Source organism: Thermobia domestica, chromosome 8 (assembly GCF_964235325.1).
Source record: "Thermobia domestica chromosome 8, izTheDome1.hap1.1, whole genome shotgun sequence".
Classification (NCBI taxonomy): domain Eukaryota; kingdom Metazoa; phylum Arthropoda; class Insecta; order Zygentoma; family Lepismatidae; genus Thermobia; species Thermobia domestica.
In genome coordinates, this window is record NC_137461.1 from 26,941,075 (window position 1) to 26,966,826 (window position 25,752).

General features: G+C 36.7%; 1 long non-coding RNA gene across 1 annotated transcript; it reads left to right on the forward strand.

Moving 5' to 3' along the window:
• The first annotated feature begins 461 nt into the window (after window positions 1-461).
• Window positions 462-25,752, forward strand: LOC145691596 (uncharacterized). Its single transcript, XR_014132423.1, has 5 exons — window positions 462-676; window positions 6,853-6,901; window positions 16,201-16,244; window positions 19,089-19,131; window positions 25,456-25,752. It is a non-coding gene; the product is annotated as an uncharacterized LOC145691596 (long non-coding RNA).

Here is a 25,752-nt window from a genome sequence, read left to right on the forward strand (position 1 = left end):
ACATACTGTGTTGTATGGGTAAGTATTTGTAAGTGTAATTTTCTCGTTGTGAACAAGCTCGTCTGTCCTTGAGAGAACTGTAACATTGCTGTCACAACATTATCAACCATGTTAGCAATGATAAACCATGCATCTCGGTTAGCCACGTATGTTACAGAGAATTCCCACCAATAATATTATAACATTTGTCTCTTACGTAGAGCATAGCCATTCTCGAATACGATTTATTTTTGTAATATATCATACAATTGGAGTAATTTTTTAGCGGACAATCGAGACAGGATATACAAAAATATTGCGTGATTTTACGTTTCAAATCTTTGGTTCTTTCTTCCGAATTTTGCTCATGTCTAACGGAAGAGTAACAATGTTGTTTCTGTCACATATACACCATGAATTACAGGAAAATAACATGTTATCTTGATAGTGAATAAGCCATCTCGAAAAGTATGTAGGGAATGTCTCTTTTTTTATTATTATTATTATTTTGAAAATCAAGGTGTTTCGTCATTGGATTATTTGGAGAGAGGAGGCAGGAGTGTTATTATTTCGCCTTCCCGTATATAAACAATTGTAGATGCAGCTCTAAATCTAGGTAGCTACAAGAGTGCTGCGGCAATTGGTGGACAGGATGGTGCTCAAGGCTCTGTTCTTTCTCGTTGGCTTTCTAGCTCTGGTAAGTACATCTATGTAATTTGTTATTTTTTTAAAAATAAATAAATAAATAAAATTGATGCTCCTCCAAGGGAGGCCATCTTCTAAGTTATATTTTAAAAAAAAGCCAGGAGCTGTTTCTTAAGAAAAGTTAATCAGTGTTTGTACTGTACATTCAGCAGCGAGTCAATGGAACAATGTTCTGATCTCAGACTGACGTATACTGCCGTATTTTACGTACTATAAGACGCTACGGACTATAAGACATCTTAAGCATTTATTGGCGATTTGAGCAATTTTTAAGCAATTTTGTGATGGTGGGGCGGGTGGGAGGCAGTGTTAGCAAGCTTGCAACTCATGTTCGTCGCTTCCTTGCCCTGCTGCTGCCAGTTGAATCCAATGTTGCCAGATAGAGATAGGTTTCCCGCGGCATTGAATGTATGGCCATTTTTTAAGACGTGGAAATTTTTAATCAAACACTGGACATTTTTATATTAATTTCGAGTATAACACGCATCTGAATGTTGGGGGCAAATTTTCGAAGGAAAGAGTACTCGTATAGTTCGTAAAATACGATATTACACAAATGCTAGGAAAGATATGAAGCCCAGAAACTTTTACACAGTCTCGATTAGCGCACAGGTGGTCCCGGGTTAGGTTTCCCATGGAGACATTCCTTTTAGTGCCATCCATCCTGGAGTGAGGTTTTCCTGGGTTTTCTTCATTCACATCAGGTAAATGCTGGGATGGTACTACCTAACATAGGTACCACGTCGCTTCCTTCCTTCCGTTTCCTCGGATAATGTCATCGACGATGAACGTCATCCCTCATAAGTGAGGAGCTAACCTCGAAATAGATGCCGAAAGCCCAGAAATCTAATTCCTAATCCTAATCCTAGCCTTCCTGTCTCCTCCACAGAATCTCCTCTCTTACTTCTATGAGCAGCATGTAATAACGGATAGGCATGCAAATAAAACAAAAATGAAATGATGAAGAAGACTTGTTTAAACAGATGTAGATGACATGTTTTCATTACTTACAATTGGAAAATATCTACGAATGATACCTATTGAATGTACTACCAAGGTGAAGATTTTTAATCAGGAAAACAACGACATTCATATTTTCAAAACTTTCAACTTCAATATTTTTCTGCAGCTCAATGCAATTACACATTGCAAATAAACTTCCCCTGCCATTTGCTCTCATATTTCAGAAATTAAACTACCTACACACTGTCCTATGGTTCAATCTCAATCCATTCCAACTAATAACTCATTTGTAATAAAAATTGGCACTTACCATCATGTTCTCCCAAGCCCAGAAGGGATCTAGAGCACTGCCAAGGGGCACAGCACCCCTCCCCAGTTTTTGTATGAAAAAAAGCAAATGAAGCTATTATTTATATATTTTTGAATGTTTATAGTACACTCGTAATATATCTATCATAATCTGGGTTCTGGTTGTCTCCCCTTCAGTTTCTACTTTCTAGCTATGCCTCTGCTAGAGCAGCTGAATTTGTTCATTTTTATCGTCACTATATATCACAGTACTAGAAAATGAAAGTGAAATGAAATGTAGTGCGACAATAAATTTTATAAAATGATACCCTAAAGGTATAATGCCGTACCAGCTTTCTACGTAGCCATCTCCTCTCTCTCTCTCTCTCTTTCTCTACATTCACAAGTTCGCCCGTTAGTGCATCGACTTGAACTTATAGGAGAATTCATTTTCTTAGATGCACTTCAATTCTCTCCGCACTACCGTCTAGATGGTCTCCATGTCCTGAAATTTGTTAGCCTTTAAGTAAACTTTCAACTTCATAAAGAGGAATTAGCCCACTGGAGCAAAATCTAGCGAGTATAGTGGATGGTTAAATACATCGACTTTTTAAAACCAAAATCATCTATGTTACAGATCAACATCAGCGTCACTGGCGTATAGAGGGCTACTGCTAATGAAGAGTTGATTAATTGTGACCTGTCTTGTGTCTTACGCTCAAAGAGTTGCTTCATGACCTCCAGACAGAGGCTGCAATTGATAATCTCGCTTTCTGGAACAACTTCATGGTGAATGAGACTTGGCTCATGAGTTAAATATTAGGAACTTCTGTATCAAGTCATAACTTTCTGTGGCTGATTTTCAGAATATTTAACAGAAAGCTTGAGTTACAGCCTTGTGTTTCATGTTTTGAAAGCACGACATAGTTACTACACAGCTTGTTACACTATTAGATCAGCCAAACATTGCCCGGACGTAGGACAGCCACGCTGAGGCAGAAGAAGGGAGGAGAGGATGCGGAGAGAGACAGCTGAGTGGGGTCCATATTGACCATGTGTCTCAACCACAAGTTGGAGTTGAAGAACACATGTTTCAATGAATTTGGAGTAGAAGACTTTATGCATTGCTCAAAACATTGTAACTCAGTTCGGCTTTCCTGGCCTCAGGTCAATGTGCGTCCATTGATGCTAGGACCTCAAGTTAAAATATTCCTCAGGAATGCTCAAAAATTCCCTTTTCAAGATAAAAGTAACTTAATTTTCGATCAATATCATTGTTTAAAGAGAGCCTTATTGCGTATCTATGAATTATTACACTGTGCTCATATCTCTACAACATACATTTGCGCGTTTGATCCCCTGTTATTACTTCAATGTTATTTTCCGTGAAAAACTGGGGTTGCGGATATTCACTCAAGGAGTGGATCGCTCACTTGCACCAAGGTAACGAACCCTCTGTTCGCGGGGATTTGAATTCGCGACCTCTCGCAACAAACAAAGACTTCCGAATCGAAGGGATTCAGTTTCCTTGAATACTTTTCCTTAAAAATATTTAGAAGTTATTTGAAAATTTAGAACATCAATGACAAGTTACAGAAATCAAATTGTTAAATTTAAGGAAAGAGACCCGACGAAACGCCAACAAACAACAAAATTATCCCCCCAATATGCCTATATGCGTGATTTGTTTACATGCAGATCAGTTTTTAAAAAATACTAAAAAAGTACCCCAGGGTGGGCGCGAACGATCAACCTTATGATTACTAGGAGCGTATTGATCTATTACGTGGTACTGTGAACTGTTTCAGATTTATTGTTTTCTGCTGACTATCTATGTGCAAAATTTGAGCAAATCTCAAACTGACATCTTCGGAGCTTCTCCTCTTTAGTACCATAATATTTGCTGAAATGCTAAATTTCCCTACATTTTATCTCAAATTCGTAAAATATCAATTTTTCCTCCTTAACAGGTTTCATCCCGGCGAAATTAAAATACCTCTAATTTTACAATAATTACGTGAATCTTCAAATAGATTAAAGATAATTGAAATGTGGAACAAGAGCGCCCTAGACAATATTATTTTGCGTGAGGTATCGTTATCACAAGTCACCTAGTGGCTTTCCGTTTTCAGCCGTTTAGAAACGCGAAAATAAATGCCGATTTTCAAAATGGCTCGAAATTGAAAGCAGATAAATGAGTCGTGATAACGGTATCTCATATAAAATGATATTGTCTAGGGCGCTCTTGTTCCACATTTCGATTTTCTTTTAACTATTTGAAGATATCACATAATTACTGTAAAATTAGCGGTATTTTAATTTCGCTGGGATGAGGCCTGTTAAAATGTTCTTTGCTAAATCTCCCTAAGCCGCTGGAAATTTCCCTTAAACTAACATCACCGTATGCTGCCGGCCGCTGCTGAACTACTGGCCAAAACATGTTGCATCTTGTGCAACTTGCTACAATTACTCGACAAACGTGCGCTCGGGGCCTGTTGTCACTCCTTTGATAAGCCACTTTGTCTACTTGTAATATATATAGGGGAAACTGGCCTAAAATGACATACCATTTTTATTAACGCGAATAAATCGATAACCAAAAGAGCTAAGAAAGTTATTTTTTGTTCTAAGTACCAGTACATCATAACGTAACTACTCAAATTATATCTTGCTTTGGAAGTTAATAATCTCACTGTAATTAATATTTTTTTTCTTTTTTGGTTCAATATATCATTTTAGGCTTATACTTGGATAAAATGACATACAGGTATGCCATTTTGCCCTAAGCGCACAATAAATGTTACAAAATTAATCCAGTATGATAAAAATATTTTTAATACATAGTTCATTGCTACTTTTATTATTACTTGTTAGTATTGCAGAAATAACAGAAATACAAATTCTGAAATATAATGTGAAAAGAGATGTTGATTTATGCACATAGGTACTTTCGTTACTAGTTACTATTACGAATTTCCATTTTGTTCTTTATAAAAACAAAACATTGTACTAACAAAGAAAAGAGTTATTCCTTTTTTTGAAAATATTGTAAGAATAACAAGTTTATAGAAAATACACTTGTGATAACTTGCAAATGTGAAGGAAATATTACATTAAATGGAATAGAATTTTTGTGGGCAAAAGTTAATGGCAGAGTTCACAAAAAATGCTTTTGTTTTAGCAGAAACGCCTGTACATTTACAATGTGCTTTTTTTCTTTTCTTTTTATTTTTTCTTTTCTTTTCTTTTCTTTTCTTTTCTTTTCTTCTCTTTTCTTTTTTTGCACTGGTAACACCTCAATCAAAGTTCTTTTCGACGGGACACAGAGAATAATTCGTTACAATAGAGACATGGACAATCTTCTTCATCATTGTCATCGTTCGCGAAGAGTTCGTCCTCATTCATATTTTAATCACATAGATCTAGTTTTCTACCCACTTGAATTGTTAACTTCCTCATGTCCTTTTTAGTTTTCTCTGCCTTTTTTCTTTCAGTGCATTAAGGCATGTACTGCTAGTGAGAATTGTAGATTCATAAATCCTGGTTCTTCTTAGGAAGACTGCATGAGCCATCAGAACTGGGGAAGTCTCTTTAACTGGCAGATTCCGATCCTCTGAAAGCAGGGTGGATTGCTGTGAAACACGGGCTACATCAGATGTGACTGGTCCCTTTTTCTAAGAAGTAGAATCATCGAACACCGTTGTGGATTCGTTATTTTGGGGTCCAGCAGTTTTATCTGAGCTCTCAATTGGTTCTGATGACAATGGAATATTCGTTGTTTCTGTTGGTGCAAACAAATGGTCCTCAAAGACATTGGGATCAATGGTTTACAAACCTGTCTTTCGATATCCACTCCTTGCATTATAAACCATTGCAGTGAATTGGGAGGCGCAGAATTACAATTCCATTTTCTTTGGAAAAATAAGAACCTCCAAGTTCTTGAGACTGAATTGTCCATCTACAATGAGCAAAACCTTCTCCTCCATATTAGGTTCCACAAACGAACCGAAATGTTTCGAAACTGTAAGAAATACCTCACCGGTCATCCAGCCTTGTTCTTGTGCAATTCCAAGAGTATCAGTAGGTGTACTATCGAGTAATTCATTTTTTTCAATTTTTCCTAGGGCCGTTACTTAGAGGCAACCTTTATTCGTTTCCATAATTCAAAACACAGGGAGAAAAGAGAAAATGAAGGGTAAAATGACATACCTTAGGATAAAATGACATACTATGTCATTTTGCCTAACGACTGGTATGTCATTTTACCCTTCAACAGTTGATCAAGCAGAAACAACAAGCAAGCAAGGTCTTTGTTTTCACATCTTTTAAAACGCTGCGTTGCCTTTCTATAATCCCACCTTAATGCATTGCCATAATTGAAATGTTAAAACAACACTATGTTTTTGAACTACAAGCGACTACAAAAGCATATACAAATATTTGGGATACTTAATTTTCAAACATAATTTCTCACGACGTCTATATCGAAACTTCAGTACTCCAATTTGCAGAGGATCACTGTTGTCAGCTCCACGCTTACCTTAAAATTTCTCAGAGCTTTTCTTTGCACCAATCGTTCAAAACCCCTGGTATGTCGTTTTATCATGGTACGTCATTTTAGGCCAGTTTCCCCGATATATATCTGTGGCTTGGGTCTAAAAGGGCCAATGTCACTTTTTGGCAAAAGTGAGATGTTCAAATTTTAACGCCTATAAGTGGTTACTTTCTTGTGCAAGAAAAGTAAATGTTAATATGAATGGTATACATTCCAAACTATTCCTTGTTGACATTTGCTCTTCTTGCACAAGAAAACATCCATTTATAGACGTTAAAATTGAAGAGTATCTCATTTTTATATATAGATATATAAGAATTTTTAAATCAGTTTCTTTATCACAAATTAATTTTCTGTTTCAGATTGCTCTAACTTCATCAGAGCCCGTTCAAAAAGATACAGCAGCTGAGGGTAAGACATTTCTCTTATAAATAAGCTAATTTTAATTATTACTCAGAGTAAGATTATATTTTTATTTTCTACCTTATGTGAAAAGTAATCCTTATTTATAACCAATATGCTTGTGAGTAGTTTCCTTTGTTTTTTGTAAGAAAGGCTAGATGGCCAATTTGCCAATTTGCTTTGGTGGTCAAAAGTAAAATGTAGTTCCAACCCCTCGCCATTTTGTTTTACCACCTCATTAATTTGTAAGGTGACATACTTATCTATTGTTCTTAACAAATAAAATAATATAATAATAGTTTTATTTTACTGCCTTCCTTTTTAAATCTCAATTCCTTGGCTAAATAGAGTGGATTCTGAGGCTGCATACGTATTTGATTTCGTCTTGCCCTGCCTTATATATAGCAGGATAAATTATTGTGCTAGAAATTTTTCATGTGGCGTTTCTGCATCACAGAACATAATGTATTTTTCCTTTTACGAATTATCCTGCCATATAAACGTAGAATGAACAATGAAACTTTGCATAGTCGTGACTGCGACGACCCGCTCGGGAGAGTAATACTCCCGGAAGTATTTTTTTCCGCGCGCTACTCTAGCAGCTGTTTTACGCGCTATCCTAGCCAGCTGTTTTAAGTTGGTCACAAAATTTATATCATGAACTACAAGGGGAACAAAACGAGCCCTATATCATGGAGTACAAGGGCATAAGTACTACAACTACTTATCTGCACAAAAGTAAATAAATCACTTTTTTAAGTAGTATTTTCATATTATTTTAATATAATAAGTGTTATAAAAATGTAAAAAAAAAACTTTCCTCGGACAGGGTTTGAACTCACGCCAAAAGAGACTTTTATTACTAGCATATAGCGCTAGCCCACTAGTTTTATTGTTCATATGCTTGTCTTTATACAAAAAGTGTACAAGAACCAGACTGACTCCTAGGGTACTACAATACAATATGTCTTACATACAAGAAAAGGAAAATGTAAGTATAACAATAACCACGAAAAAAAAATAGAAACGAAAAGATAAACCTACATCCTGAGTTGTAGCTTTTTTTTTTTTTTTAAAAACGAGAAGGAAGGAGATTACTGCAACACCACTTCTAAAAACCTACTAAAATACTGCCTGTCCAACTCGGGGGAAAAGAGCTTTCGGCGAGTGCGTTTTAAAAAATCCAAGTAGGTGCGAGCATCCAGCAAAGGCACATGGCGATGGATATACACAATTGTACAAGCCAGTATAAAAAGCACAGCGTGGTGTTTGGTCTGTGGAAAATAACGAAAATCCGGAAACAAAACATAGGATACTGTGAACTGGTGTGGAGGTCGACGACAAATTCGTCCTAAGAAGGACGTGAGACAGTTCCAGATAGCTGGAGCACCCACACACTGATCGTACCGGTGGGATAGAGTATCTTCTTTGGCGCATCGAGAACACAGTGGGTCAGGAACACGTTTCAGCTCAAATAAACGAGAGCGCGTAGGCACCAACTGATGCACCACTTGAAACCATTCAACCTGTAGGTATGAAGGTAATACCGGGGCAAAGATATTAGCCCATACCTGTGACCACGTAGTCTGAGGATATCGGTGAGGAATTCGGAGAATAATCTGATCGTTAGGCAACGAGAGAAGGAAGTTATACAAAGTGCGAGAATTGTATCCTGTAGGGCAGAGAACCATACCACTGTATGTCCAATAACGTATTAGTGAAGTAATGTACGTCGGACAACAATCAGCAAAGTTAATAAACGGGGGGCTCACAGGGTATTCATAACTAGGCCAAAAACATCGTATCCATTGCTGTGTGAAGGATTCGTTAATAGCAACTGCCGCGTAGAAATCGAGCATAAACAGAGTTTGACATTTCAATCTGAGATGTACTAGACCCAACCCTCCCTGTGAACGGGGAAGATAGAGTCCTGCACGTGGAATACGAAAATAGAAGCCACGCCATATATTCCATAGGAATAAGGAGTCAAACCGCTTAGCGAACAATTCCGGTAAGGGGAAAATTCGAGCCCGGTACCACAGCTTGGGTGCAATGTAAATATTGATAAAGTGAATACGATGAATTAAATGAAGGCGACGGAAACGCTGTGAAAACAAAAGCTGCCGAATTTGTAGCAACAACGGGGACCAAATCTCCTCGAAAAGGGGAGTAGGTTGTGACGTAAACGGGATACCTAAGATCTTCAAGGAAGTGACGTGAGGTACACACGGCACCCCGGGCTCGTTAGCAGGTAAATGGAAACCATTGAACTGTAATAGGTTAGTTTTCTGTACATTATACTGTAATCCGGAACAAAGTGCAAAACGTTGCAACACTGCAAAAACCCGCGCCATAAGAACAGGATCCACTCCGGTGATGGTGACGTCATCCGCATACCCGAATATATTTTGACTCAAAAAACGGGAGGGTCCAGGGGGGTGCAGGGTGGCCAACTGTCGAAGTAAAGGATCTAATGCAAGTGCAAAAAGTATCGTTGACAAAGAACATCCTTGCCTTAATCCACGTTTCAGCGGAATAAGAGGGGACAGGTGTCCGTTAATCTGTATACGGAAATTGGCCGTGGTATATAAATTGTTAATGACTGTGCGGAAGGCTAAAGGAAACCTCCAGGCTTCCAGCACCTGCAACAAAAAACTGTGATCCAAACTGTCGTACGCTTTTTCTAAATCTACAGCTAATGCACCCGCAGGCACCTGCCGAAAATGAAAATAAGCAAAAATATCGCGCAAAGAACGAAGAGTATATGACAGGTTATGCGTATCATGGAGTGCTGCCTGATAAGGACTAATGTAGTGACGGATGATTGGTCGAAGTCTGGCTGTAAGCACTTTAGTGAACAACTTCAGATCGACGGGCAATAAAGAAATAGGTCGATAGTCCTGAACATAATGCGCTGTGCGGGATTTCGGAATGAGGACTAAGATAGCGGTATTACGACCCACTGCTTCGCCTTGTAACCAAGCATTGAATAAAGCGGTAATAGAGGGGCTGAGGTGAGACCAATACTGTTTATAAAACTGGATATTTAATCCGTCTTCTCCGGGGGCACTACTGCCCTTTGCCCGCCTGAGGACTGCGAAAATTTCCTCCGCACTAATGGGATTGGTCAATGTCTGACACTCGTCATCCGTGAGATGGTGAGATAACGTGGACAAAAACTCCGGGGCATATGAGTAGTCTATGGGACGCGCACGTGCAAAGTCTGTATAGTAGCGCGTGAACTCTTGTAAAATCTGCGAACAATTAGTAGTAGTAGTGCCATCTCCCAGAATGAGAGAATGAATGGCGGTGGAACGCCGTTGTCGCAAAATCCTATCAACATGATAAATAGTTATAGTCTCCTCCGGAAAGCGATAATAAAAGTCTTCCGACAAATACGCACTAATCGACGTGTGGGAGTAAATAGTTTTCAATCGGTGTTTGATACCGTTAATACAAGCCAGGTTCTCCAGAGAAGGCGGAGCATTCCAAAATTCACAGAGAGCTTGATATAAAAATTCATGTAAATGGTGGTCGTCTTCCCTCGCGACCCGCCCTTGCCATTGAAAAAAACTGCGTAATTTAGGTTTACAATATAAATTCCACCAAGAAATAACAGAGGGGTAGTACCGCTGCATGCTGCACCAATAAGGTAAGCGACGCGAGAATTCCTCTACAACCTGCGGGCGAGACATGATGTCATTATTAATCTTCCAATAGGAAGGGCCCCGGGCCGGTGGTAGCAAGAAAGGCATTTTAAAGGCTACTTCAATCGAGGCATGATCGGACAGCGCCACAGGAATTGTATTTTGTTGTATCACCGCAGTGCATAAACTCTCTGAAATGTAAGCGCGGTCGATTCTACTCTTCGTCGTAGTAGTGCAGTGGGTGAATACATGCTTAGAGTTTGACACAACTAAAGCGTCTTTTAACTTTAGGACACGAATAAGCTCTGACAAAGTAGGACAAGGCGTGGTAGGCGTCAGAGAATCTCGGGGATCTACAATTGCATTGAAATCTCCGGCAATTATACAATGAGGAATTCCCGGAGGAAGTAAAGAAGGAATGGTAGTTGCATAAAACTCGTTCCTCTCTTTTGTACGTGTAAAGCCAGAATGACCATATAATGCTATAAAACAAATGTTCTGAATATAACAACGTATAGCCCTTCCTTCGGGGGCTAACACAACACGATCATAACTCAGACCCTTTCGCACCAAAATCGCAACCCCAGTCTCTTGGTCGCGGTTAATAATAACTTGATAATTGGTAAGAAAATCCAAAGATGTAAGCAGAGAACTTATTTCTTGTAGAAAACACACGTCTGGTCGGCGGCTTTCGATGAACTGTTTTAGAAGGGCCTTATTATGATCGGAACTGATTCTATGAATATTGAGTGATATTAACTTAAATGAATTTACTGGTAACATTATAAAAGCACTCAAAAAGAAAAAAGTACTTACAAAGGTGAAAGGAATTCTTTCCCATGAACACTAGTAAAGTGACGCATTTTGAGACGAATAGAAAACAAACCGAGTGAACTTTTTTGTACGAACACAAAAACTAACACTGCCATATACCTCATAACAGACAATGCGGACGAAGCCCTGGAAAGCAGGTGTGAAGGTCAATAGCGAAGAGTAAACACACCACGCCTCAGGGCAATTCTGAGTCAGATATTGCCCGATGTTGTGATCGTAATTCGCGTGGCTCAGCTTGGTCTATCCCTCGTGTAACATCAAGGGCACACTGTTCCTTCTTTCGTGTAGACGTTCGAGTAACTTTCCTTCTTTTTTGTTGTGAAGAAAAATCAGCTTGCACAGAAGTAACAGTATGTTCAGCTGAAGACGGGACATTATTGTCTTGCACTTCAGACGAAGAACCAGACTGAACTGTTAACACTTCCTGCTCCGACGGACGAGTCGAGTCAAGTTCCATGACATCCACAGGCGTATTCTGTAAAGGCGGGGGTCGCAGTTTCACTTCAGAATCTTCCATAACTAGAACATTATTTGTTAGAGATGAATTCACTTCGGGGGTTCGTACTAACACTGGAAACTCGGTGGTATCAGTCAATGAAGGCAAGCCTGAGGAACTCTGAGCAGGGGCCCGGGGGGCAGGGACAGAGAGCGAAGGCGGGCCAGAAGAGGGAAAAGAGCGATGCACTTTGCCAATCTCCGTCATGTGTAAAGACGTCTGTTCAGGGGCGGCCGTAGTTGGTTTTGCGTTCTTCAAATGGCACGTGGCTATCGTATGAAAATTGCCCTGACATCTGAAACAAGTAATAGGCTGCCCTTCATAAGACACACTCACCTTACAACCGTGCACTATGATACGGGATGGTATATGCTTATGTATTTCCATATGAACAATACGTACGCCACTGTCTATGCCAGGGGGAAAAGGGGCACTTCATAATTGTGGTTCCACTTTGCGCACTTTACCATAACTTTTGAAATGATCTTCTAGGAATGATAACGGTAATTCAAGAGGAAAGTCATATATACGCACCAACCGAATGGGGTCATCAGCGGGGACTATCCTTACTGTGCTTGTTTCCCCAGACACATGCGTGAATTCTACAGACGAAGGAGCTGTTGCTGCGAAATGTTCATAGGCTTGTAAATCTTTAAACTTAATATATATGCTATATGATTCCGCATGTAACTGGAGCGCACAAATGTTGTCGAAGATACGAGGAAACTTATTTTCCAACCACTGATATACTTGACTAGCATTAGGTTTTACATTTCTATATCGTCGGTCAAATATTAATTGAAATTGTAAGTCCTTCTTATATTCCATACTACTACAAGCTATTACACTGCAAAACACTGTACACACAGGGTGAGAATTCACCGAGCACACTAAAGCACAAACTTGTGGAAAAAGCACGAGTCTTTTCAACTAACGTATGAGTAGCGATATCAGGCACTCTAATGGGACCAACACTACTCACGATGTGAACAGCTCGAGACGACGAGCTCAACTCCCCACTCGGCCACGAAACCCGACTGTAGCAACCGTTTGATTTCTGCTATTTTAATGCAACGTGGCAAGAAGTGGATAACGCCAACCAATCAGAACTGTGTTTCTCGTTTCTACTTCCGGAAGCATTACTTTCCCGAGCTAGTCCTGTGACTGCGTGCTGGATCCATTATTGATAACAGCAACTACAGGACCTTCAAATTCAGTTAGTTGATTTTTTTGAGAGGAGGTGGAGCAGCTTCGGAAATATAGCCTAAGATGTCAGACTTTGTAAATCAGTCCCTGTATATAGTATAAGTGCCCATTCTTAGTGACAGTTAAATTCATTTATACTGGTACGAACAGAGGATAACGAACACGAACAACTGGAAGTAAACGAACATGAAATCCAAACCACTTGGCGCGACAGCGCTTTGTGGTGCTGGGCCTCTCCAACGTCATAAGTTAGTGAGCGGCTGAAATACATCCAGAATAGCGACTAACACGTGATCACTGTGCAGCTTTCCCCTTTCTCTAAAATGCGTCACGGCTTTTATTCTCGCAACCCCCAGTTTCCCTCATGACGCTGGGTGGACGCCGAAAATTGGGAACCGCAGGCCGGATATCGAATCCGGGACTATGTGAACGTGAGTTCAACGCTTCTAACAACTACACCACTGTCTCCCCTGTAGACGAAATGGAAGAATTAGTAAAACATGTTTACGGTATATTAATGGAAGCCCTTAATTTGCTTAGTTCATTAATGGAAGCCCTTAATTTGCTTAGTTCATTAATAGAGGCTCTTAATTTGCTTAGTTTATTAATGGAAGCCCTTAATTTGCTTAGTTCATTAATGGAAGCCCTTAATTTGCTTAGTTCATTAATGGAAGCCCTTAATTTGCTTAGTTCATTAATAGAGGCCCTTAATTTGCTTAGTTTATTAATGGAAGCCCTTAATTTGCTTAGTTCATTAATGGAAGCCCTTAATTTGCTTAGTTCATGATAAACTTGCTGAAATAGCAGTTGATCGCACGGGAAGTATAGATTTATACAAAATATTTGAACCGTCTTCCCCTTTAAGATACTCATTTCAATGAAAGGAAAATGATTCTTTAAAAAAAACGTACCTTCATCCCTTCTCATCTTCCCATGCTGATGGGTGTTGAACTTGAACTTATACGCTATAGGGAATGTCAATATTAATCTCAGCGACTTCGAAAACTATGAAAACTACAATACATTTGACATTAATATCAATCGTTTTCCATTATTTTTACATCTCACACTTTTCGCTCCTCCCATGTCGATGCGGGATGAATGTAGAAATAAACGGTATCGAAAGTATCACTATTGATCTCAAAGACACTAAAAATGATTCATTGCATACTAATATACTATTATTGTCAATTATTTTTAGATGTCATTCCTTCTCACATCTAATCCTTGTTGTCCGATGTCAATGGGAGATGAATTTGAACTTAAACGGCATCTGAAGTGACACTATTCGTCTCAGTGACTCCATCGATTGCACAATGAATACGATTCGATTTCGGTTATTTTCACATATCACCTCTTTTTCCCACTTTCCGTCTCAATAGCAGTAATGGAATTGAAACTTAAGCTGGACCATATACCACTCATGTACCAAAATATATCGGTACAGCGGTCTAGGAAGTCTATTTTTAATGCGGAATTTATGTACCGACTTTCTTGATCCTAACTTGACGGGCTTGTGAAAAACACAATTTTTCGCATAAACTGTCACCCTCGTGCTTCCTCCTTAGGATATACATGTTAATTAAAGTAACGTAATAAAAGCCAGGCAATTGATAACTACATAAAAAATAATTTCAAACGGTTGAGCCGTTTTTACTGATTCCATCAAACACATTACCTCTTTTTCTTTTATTCACTACATAATTAACCTAGTATTAACATAGTTAATTTAGGGGTTAATTTAGTCTGTATAATTGTGCAAATAATATCATATAATAATAACCTAATTTTACATATTAAAACCCACTGTATTGCTGTTGTTGTTGTTTTCAAGAAGCCCGGATTTTTTTACAATTCTCGGTAGAAGTATGTATTACTTCAGATCCAATATTGATTTTCGTAAAGTAAAAGTGGTGATAGAAAAGGGACACATAGTGTTCCAATATGGATTTACTGTCCCAAAGTTAATTTCATATCAACTTCTACTCTTCCACTGAAACCAAAAGTAATAAAAACAAGAACAAATCTAGGTTTAAATGTTGATTCTTACACGTTAATAATTGTAAGGAAATATGTAGCATCAACGTCTAAAGATCAAGATTACATTTCTGATTATTTTCTTTTATATTGTTTCAACGTCTAAATATCAAGGTTTCATTTATGATTGTTTTGTTTTTATATTGTTTCAACGTCCAAAGATCAAGATTACATATTTCTGATTGTTTTCTCTTGTATTGTATCAACGTTTAAAGGTCAAGGTTCCATTCCTGATTGGTATGTATATGGTTTCAACGTCTTAAGATCAAGGTTCCATTTCAGATTGTTTTCTTTTATATGATTTCAACGTTTAAAAGTCAAGGTTCCGTTTCTAATTGTTTCCTTTTATATGCTTTCAACGTCTAAAAGTCAAGGTTCCACTTCTAATTCTTTTCTTTTATATTGTTTCAACATTTAAAGATCACGATTCCATTTCTGATTGTTTTTGTATGCTTTCAATGTCTTAAGATCAAGGTTCTATTTCTGATTGCTTTTATACATGATTTCTACGACTAAATATCAAGGTTCCGTTCCAGATTGTTTTCTTTTACATGCTTTCAACATCTAAAAATCAAGGTCCCTTTTCTGATTGTTTTCTTTTACATGCTTTCAACATCTAAAAATCAAGGTTACATTTCTGATTGTTTTCTTTTATGTGATTTCAACGTCTAAAAGACAAGGTTCCGGTTTTGATTGTGTTCTTTTATATGACTTCAACGTCTAAAGATCGGGTTCCATTTCTGATTGATTTCTTTTATATGGTTTCAACGTCTAAAAATCAAGGTTCCATTTCTGATTTTTTAAATATGGCTTCAACGTCTAAAGATCAAGGTTCTATTTCTGATTTTTTTTTAAATATATTGTTTTTAACGTCTGATGATCAAGGTTCCATTTCTGATATTATCTTTTTATTGCAACCGGTAGTTGTAAATCTACGACTTCAGTTTCGGTATTGAATTCCGCATGGTTCATAAGTTTACCGTGATTGTCACTTATTTTTACTTCCATTTTACCGAAACTTTTGATTTCTTCAGTCTAATTGCAAAATGAAAGTTAATACTTGTTCTCATATAGTTTTTTGTTTCCAGATGCATTTTTGAGTCTGATGGGAGCTGATGCCGCCCCAGCCAAGGTAAGTAAAAATAGTATATTTTTGTAAATTTATGTTCTTGTCTTGTATTTATTTAAGATACGTAATTAGGAAAGAAAGAAATTAAATTGGAGTGTTAATGGAGAGTGATATCACATCTATTATCTATCAGAGAGATAGGATTACTTATTGAAGATATCCACAGAATAGTTTAGAGGTAATGTCTTGTACGTCTTGGAATGTTTAAAAAAAACTCATTTCTGCTTTGCACAGAAAATGCATATCGCTCATTTTGGACTTAATAATAACTTTGCATGCTTTCTACACATAACATATATCGCTATTTTACTCTAATATTGGCTCTATGGGGCCGCGGTGGCTCAGTGGTAGAGCGTTCACCTCTGGTGCTTGGGGTCCTGGGTTCGATTCCAGCCCCCGCCAAATGAAATTTGTGGTGGACAAACACCGTGTGCGTGGGTTTTCTCGGGGTTCTCCCGTTTCCTCCCACTTTCTTCATTCCACCATTTCATTCATTACTCATCATCACCGTCTCCTTTAGCCTAACCGGCATAACCGTGGGACGTAAAACTCAAAGATTTCATTTCATTTTTTTCTAATATTGGCTCATACATAAATTGACATATCATGTATTATTCATATTCGATAATTCACATTTCACTACTTTGTAATAATTGTCGTACTATCTATAACATTTTTCCCAATCCAACCATTTTTTATGGGCCACTAAAGATGCATCGGTACCACAATGAATATAGGAAGATAACCAAAACTAAATATTTGTGTGAGTTAATTTTGAAAACACAAAGAACCAATTTAAATAAAATAATAGTATCCGTTAAACTGCATTCGTTCCATTGATGTTTATCTGCTATGGCTATATGTGTAATAATAAGTATTGTTCTACGGAATAAGACTGCTTTAAATAACTTCGTTAATACTATTAATTTTAGGTCATTGAACTAAAATTACATTTTTAATCACCAAGATTTTTTCATTCTGCCAAGATATGTAGCAAAATGTGCAATGCTCGGAAAAAGCCATCTCACTTTGTGGAAAGAGGTACTAAAATAAAGCTAGCCACGAATCATGTTCGTTGCCTTTTCCATGCTCTCAAAATTTGACTTCTGTCTAGTAAAAGTAATTTGAATTGCATTATTGTAATCTCTAAAACGTTATATCTAGTTTTGCCTTAATTTTGAAGAAACCCTCAACGGAAACAATGTTTCAACGTACAGTACTGCCCAAGATTTACTGATCAGAAAGCATATGAAACAAGTTAAGTCACTGATGAAATAATAACCTGTCTGCTCATTTACCAATTACCTTATTTAGAGGATTTTTCACAGTTTCAGTTCAATATTTCCTTTTAGATTTTACTAATTAAACTTCAGGTGTATAACTTACCCTACGGCTACTAAAATCAGCAAAATTGTAAAGTAAAATATATGCATGAACAGAAATTCCATTTGACTGACTTCCATTTAAAATCACCACCGAGTACCTAGTCTCAATCCCAGACGTTCAGCAAATCAGAGGTTCTTTCCATGACAATGCTACATTAAAATTTACGGGAATGCAAATATAAAATACTAGACGACGAATTTAACTTGACTATTTTTAATAATCATGGAAGTTCCTCATTCAATAATTTTGAAAATGTTTATCACGATTAAGGAAATCGAATATTTAGAATACTGCAATACTAAAATAATATAAATTCACAGAATTTAGAAGAATTTCCCTAAATATCGCACATATGTGTTTCAAATGGGTAACAAAACATGATCATTAGTATCACTAGCCCGGTACATACAAGTAATTTAAGTGAACGAAAACTTGTAAAAAATTAAATAATTATTATAAATATACGAAAGGGCCTACCCAGTTTGCCATAAGCAACAGACTGTGTCATGTGATCAGGTCAAAAGTCACGTTGCATGTTAAATCGAGTCTGGAGATTCCAAATCAAGATGAGAGGTATTTCAAGCAAATAACCTCTGCGTGGGGCGCCCTGTGTAATTCGAAGAAGATGAATATACTTTACATTATTATCGATTTTGCTCAAACAACTTGGCTTTTGACAATGTTGTATTCATATTTAATTTACATGCCATACATCGTTTTTAAGCTTTTTATCATGTCTTTGCAACAAGCTTTCAATTAGCCATTTCCTTATTACAGTTTTAGAGATATGTGGACGAATTCATTACTTCACTGATTTTCCATTAACATTAATGTTCATGTTTCGTGCCTTTTTGACTATGTTTAATCCATTTTAGGACAATTTACTTTTGGAATATAGAATCTAGATAGTGGTCTTATGAATAAAGCTGAGCAAGGTGAGTTTACTCCACTTTTGGAGAGTTTACTCCCTTTGGTATGAATAAAGATGAGAAAGATGAGCAAGCTCTTTGAGAGGTCACTCAGTGTCTGAGCAAGGAGTCACAGCATTTAAGATGAGCTCTTCTACATTTAAGCTGAGCTCTTTTACGTTTAAGCTGAGCTCTTCTACATTTAAGCTGAACTCTTCTACATTTAAGCTGAGCTCTTCTACATTTAAGCTGAGCTCTTCTACATTTAAGCTGACCTCTTGTACGTTTAAGTTGAGCTCTTCTACATTTAAGCTGAGCTCTTCTACGTTTAAGCTGAGCTCTTCTGCATTTAAGGTAAATTTCAGCCATCTTCCCCAGAGTCTGTTTGCGTTATTGCAACCCTTTGCAACAAAATATGATAATATTATAAAAAAGATTAACATTATAGGAAAAATTAAAAATGAAACTCCTACAAGCCTTCATAAACTTGAAAAATTAAATAAACCACATTTGATTTTATCTTTCATTTTCATTTAATTTTCTCTCTTTTCAGGTGGAAAAGCAACCATGGGAGGATTCCTATTTCAACTGGAAATGTAAGTTAAAGTTCTGTAGTTTCATGCAATGAAAGTGACCGAAGCTTATTTATTTGATGGGGGGGGCGGGGGTAAATTTATTCCTCCTTGATCGTTTTTAACCTCACTTGGTTAATAACGCTCTTAACTGAGGTCAAGGATGTTATACCATAAAGGATCTGCTCCTACGTATCTTCATCCTATGAACTCAATGAAGAAAAAAAAACCGAGCATCGTCTGAGCCGGCACGTTTGATTGGCTACTCTCGTTTCAGCCATGATTGTTGGCTCGAAACATTGTGATCTTAGTAGCGCGGAGCAGGCAGAGTAGGTGTGGCGAAACTGTGACGTATTGCTTCACGATTTTGTTGTATGGGCAGATCCTCTATTTTATAACATCCTTGACTACGGTCACCCTAATTTTAATTAAATTTCAAAACGTGGGAGATCCGGGTTCGATTCCCGGCGGGAGCCCATGTGGTTCGGATTCCACGTTAATCAGTAGTTCCATGTCTCATATAGCCTCGCTACTGAACGGGACGTTAAACTCAAAATCAACTAAACTAAATTTCAAAACAATGAAGAATATTTTTCAAAAAAATAGTAAAAGGTGAAGCAGATATTTATCTGTCAAAACCTATTATATAGGAGTCATCCAGAAAATTACGATCATTTAGTTATATAAAATTGAAAACACAGTAGTTATTGAAAAACTTCTCTTTCATATCTGAAACTTCCTTCACTTTTCTTCATTATCACCCCCCATATTTAAACATTTGTCGTATCTGGTCACGGAGCTTCAGAATTCCCATGTTACACTCTTTTGTCGCCAGGTGCTCACTGTATTCTCCAACTCTTCCTCACTTTTTCCAAAACGTTTACCGCTCAAAAACTTTTTCAGCTTAGGAAAAAGGTAGAAATCGCTAGGAAAAGAGAAAGAAGAATAAAAAGCTGTGTGGCGGAAATGGAAGATCTTTTGTTTCAATGCAGTGACCACCTGGCGTAATGAAGTGGCGTCAGAATATGGGAATTCTGAAGCTTATGAACAGATACGACAAATGTTTAAATGAAAATGGTAACTACGTAGAGAAGTGAAGGAAACTTCAAATATGTAACAGAATTGTTTTTGTTTTTAAATAAATATTTAGTTTTTCATGCTGTATAGCTGTATGTATCTTTATTTCCTGGGTGAACATTGTATGAAATAATAAGTTCTTTCAAGACCTTTCTTGCAGTGCGTAAATTTTCATGCGCCAAAAGAATAATGTCATAAGCTATGCACCCAAATGTCTAGCCTAGTGTTTCCAAACCGGTTTGCCGTGAATAGGCCGCTGGTGTGCCGCGATGAATCGAAACAAAATTATTAATTTTATAGCAATAAAATTGCAAAACGTAGGGAAAACTGTATATTTGTATTTCACATTACTATGAACCTCTACTATGAATCTACAATTTTAAGTTTCATACCGGGTTACTGTTCTGTACATTTCTTATGTTGAAAAAAGTATTAGTTATAATTGTTATGACCATTATTGCTTCTTTATGGTTGCAGAATATTTCGTAACTTGAAAATTTAAAATATCATTCAATCCTTTCGACAAATTACCTACATTTGTGTTTTTAAAAGTAAAAGAGATTTGTTTGTTTGTTCGTTATTTAGTGATCTTCCTTCTTAGTAAAAGGTTGGATACAAATTTTTAAAAAGAAAGCGTATTTTTAGAAACCAGACTCCAATATTTCATTGCAATTGTTTTCTATTTTTAAATTAGAATGAAAAATAAGGATAATGATTTACCAAGTTGGAAAAAACAGTGAAAGAGCTTTCTTCTCTGTGAGGAGATCAATAATCACAGAAAAATACTACTGTGTTTTATATTTACAAATAATAATATCTATAAGTGTGCCGCGAGAATCCAAGTAACACCCGTAGTGTGCCGCAAGGTGAAAAAGGTTGGGAAACGCTGGTCTAGCCTATAAGAAAATGTTTTAGAACAGTTATTAAGCTATCTTATCGTGGGTGTGGAGAAGAATGGAGAGAATTAAGTTGGTCGAACGAAGAACGAATGAGAGAGTGTTAGAAATCGTGGGAGAGAAAAGAACAGTTTTAGATTATTTAAAAGAGGAAGAGAAATTGGTTGGAACATTGACTAAGAAGGAGCTGTATGATAAGGGACGTACTACAGGGTATGGTGGCAGGAAAGAAAGGGAGGACCAAGGAGACTACAATTAATGGGCGATATCGAAACATGAAAATCGTACTTGAAGACGAAGAGGATAGCGGAAGACCATGGAGCATGGAAGCTTCTCAGTTGCAGCAAGTGACCCGCCAATAATTGCAGAATAGTTATTATTATGATGATGATATAGATTCTACCTATCCTGGACTTCCCAGACGTCCATGTTTAGTCGAGACAGTCTCAGACTTACATCTGACTTCCCAAAAATTTGTTTAAACTCCAAATGTCCCCGTTTTTTCTCCCAAACGTAAGTTAATATCACTTGTTCGATATTTAGAAAATCCCGCTTTATTAGTCATTTGTTACTCAATTTATAGAAATAATTCTCTGTCACTCATTTTTTTGGTGAATGTTGATCTATTACTTAATTAATAACAATATTTCAGGAAAAAACAAAATATCTCTGACTTTAATGTACACGCATGTCCAAAATGATTGTCGCATATCTGTGGTAAATTTCATAGGAAAAGAACTATAGATACCAAAATTAGAATGAGTAAAACAAAATATGGCTAAATGGACAAGAATGTTTTATTTTCGTTTTATTATTCTTATTTACTGGTCTTTTGACATGAAGTTATCCACATACTTACATGTCTTTTCCGATTATAAACATACTAACATTATCAGAAATACCAGGCGTATTCGTTATCAAATTATATTCCTACAACATATTTATAGACATGCGACAATAATTTTGGACATGAGTGTACATTTTCATGGAGTGATTCGGGTTTTAGGCTGAAAATGTAGGAGCCCTACAATTTTAATATTCTTAATTATCTTTAAATTATTAGGCAAGAACTTAGCAAACAACGTTTAAGTCGTAAAGAGAAAACTTAACGAATATTTATTTTAAATGCTAGATAAAGCATTCGTGATTATTCAAATAGACAAATAACACACTATTGTTGATAGAATTTACATTAAAGGGAAGTTCACTAACTACCGTTACGAAAGGTGTTTCACAATTTCCATGCAGCACACGAGGACTTTGGTGCGAAGCTCAAATTGTCTTGGAAAACTCAGAAAAAAAAAAAAAAAAAAAAACAGGAGAAGTCACACTAGACAACGATTGTAAAGATACTAAATGTCAGTAAGTGGCCCTCTGGTGACCAAAATTTGTACTATTTTAAACTTTGGTGTTAGTATAACTGAGGCAGTACTGTCCTGTTGGGTATTTATTTTCGAAGCGCTCATCTTTTCTTTACAGCATGCTATAAGCCTCCTGAAGTTCCTTATCTCCTGCCAGGCCCTGTCTTGTTCATCGTAAGAACAATCGTTTCACATTAACAAGGGGTGTATATCAGTGATAATTTCAGACGATTTCTTCCGGGAAGACTTTCAATATTAGCACCTTTGAATACTTCTAAGCCGCTCAAAAGATCATGATAGCAAAATGGCAGTCATACTAGAGCCAGAAGAAGCTGCAGCTGTAATCTTGGCGATAAGTTGCAAGAAAAAACGGGAAAGAAGATACAGATGGATTCATGGATGAAAACAATATGGATTCATCCTATAAATCGATCAAGACGGGGAAAAAGTTCTCTTTTTTACGATCTGTTTCCTAAACCGAGAGAAGATTAAAGAAAATTTTTCAATTACTTCAGGATGTCTATATCTTCGTTTGACAAACTATATAATCGTATTAAATGTACATTTCATCAGAGTAACACCAAAATGAGAAAATTTTCAACATCAAATGTATGTACATTTTTCTCCATTCCAACTGAGTTCCCGCTCACGTATGAAGGGCTCTTATAAGACTGTGTGTTATTTTCTTCCCCGCCAGCAGCTACTGGCGGAGTGATCTTCATAGCAGCTCAGAGCAGCGGCTCATTTGCACCGAAGTGCATGTGTGAAGGCGTCCATTTAAGACAATGTAAAGCTAGCAGCTGCAGCTCACGCGAGCGGCTCACAGTATCCTAGTGTGAAGGCTACCTTAGATCCTAGTTAAAGAGGTTCATTAGCACTTAAGTAATGAACGATAAGTGTGCAAACACCATCCGTAAATTAAGAGCAACTCACTTGGCAATTCCAGTTATTGCTCCTGGTAGTTCTGACAAGGTTCTAATGCAAACATCATTTTTCATCTATTTCCAACCAAACAGTAAAAAAAAAAAAAAAAAAAAAAAAAAAAAGAGAGAGAGAGAAGAAAATCCATTCGTCATCCTAGAGGATGACAACATTAACAAAAGCAAAGATTATTGAGCCTAGTGTTCATTTCTATCATTTTAGTTACCCTCTTTTACCTTCTGCCTAACTAGTGTTTGTTTTATCAATTAAAACTTATAATGAATTAAATTTGTCAATATCTAAATTTGAGCTAATAAAACTGATACTCTCATTAGCGCATGCTAAAAAGTGCACCTGCACAATACTGAATGTCATTGAATTATTAAGCAGCAGAAAATGTGTTGTTACTGTAAGATACCTTACAGTTTCTTAGGCAATATTAAGCTTTGATAAATTAGGAAACTAGTACATATTTAACATGTCAATTTTGTTCTATACGAGGGAAAATTTTGGAGAATTGCAAGTATAAGTCTTAACATTCTTAAAAGAAAAAGTTTTAAGCAATTTTGGAAGAGAAAATGTTTAATAATTCAAACTGAAGAGGACTTAGATCAATTTTCGTAAGAGTTACGAGAGGCTGTAAAGTAAAAATTATGAAAATTATGAAAATTGGTAAAAACACTAGCGTACATAGAAGTGGAGAATATCGGCCAGTTGAAAATGACTGCGCTATTCATTTAAAATGATTCCAGGAGATGAGTCTCTGTTTCAACAAGATACAAAATTCCTGAAACAATATGAATTTTTTGAGCTAGAACTCTTCCTTCTCTTATGGGATTATGTGTACGCTACTAGATAATATAAATTTTGAACGATTACAAACGGCATTTAAGAGAATTTCTAAACATTATATTGAACTATTATCAGAGAATTTTTTTTTTATAGTATTAACTCTACGTACACCAAGGGGTTACGCGTAATATCGCACATCAAAGGAGGGTTAAAAACTTCCACCACAGAAATAATTATATTCTGTCCTAGAAAATGTAATATTCTTCCCTATTTTGTAGTAACTATAAAAGAAGACAACTGAAGGCACAAAATAGGGCAAAATATTACAATTTCCGGGCTAAAAACTAATGATTTATGGGTGGACATTTTTAAATCCTTCCTTGGTGTACGGTATTACGCGTAACCCATGATTCTACTTTTAATATCATCACCCTCAAACCAGCTGCTCGTTTCTATTTACGTGTACGATACTTTGCGTCAGCTGTACCCGTAGCAACGCATAGTGTCAGAATCTTCAACTTTAAGAGGAAATAACCTCATGCATATTATAACATGTTACACCAAGGGAGGGTACTTTATGTCCATGAATACATTTCTTTTTTTAATTCCAGTTATTCTCTAGAAATTAAAAGTATTAAATGACAGAAAATAAAAATTTCATAATTTTTGACACAAAACCTGAGTTATGAGATGATAATAAAGTATTATCTACAAAAATTCTTATCCTAATAAAAGTGTGGACAATTTGTAACCCACCTTGGTGTATGGAAAGTTACTACTTCATATTACTACTTCATACTTTAAAAAAAAAAAACACCAAAAATATTCCCAATCTACAACTTTTAGTACTTATAAGCAGTATTTCTTTCAGAAAAAAAATGTTTCGGATGGCACACTTAATATTCAGAGGGGCACATATTATTTTTGCACTGTACTATTCTATTTATAATTATATTCTAAACATATTATCTTGATCTCCTCCGGGCAGGCGCTTTCAGAGCTCTGGGGCAGTACCCTCCAAAAAAAAAAAAAAAAAAAATTTAAAAACATGTTTGGAAGAAACACGGCTTGTAAGAAGGTTTCTGGACAGTAATGAAAGGTGTGCTGTTAAAGAACCCTACGGAGATTTCAGATACAAATTTCAAGAGTTAATAATGAAACAAAAGTACTGTAAGTTTTCCGCAAATTTAGAATAATTTTTACAAAAATATTTTCTTAAAACACCTAACATTATACAACAAATATCAAAGAATAGTGCATGTTTTCTGATTGCTTTTTCTTTTCATAATTTTTTAATTCAGTGCCTGACCCAAACAACCCTCGAGTGAGACGGAGTTCCAAAAGTAAAGCCGACAAGGACAGAAAGAAGCGAGAACCCAACTCCAAAGGAGGAAAGGGCAAAGGAAAGGGACGCTAAACAAGAAGCCGTTCGTCGTTTCATGAACTTAGAACTCTAATGTAATTAATTATTCACTTTGGTTATTTTCTCAACAGGTGGCACTGGAAACAAAAACAGGAAAAAACCAATCAAAATTAAGCTTGGTTTCTAAATCTAACACGATACTGTAAAATTCTTGAACTTTGGTGAAAATAAAATA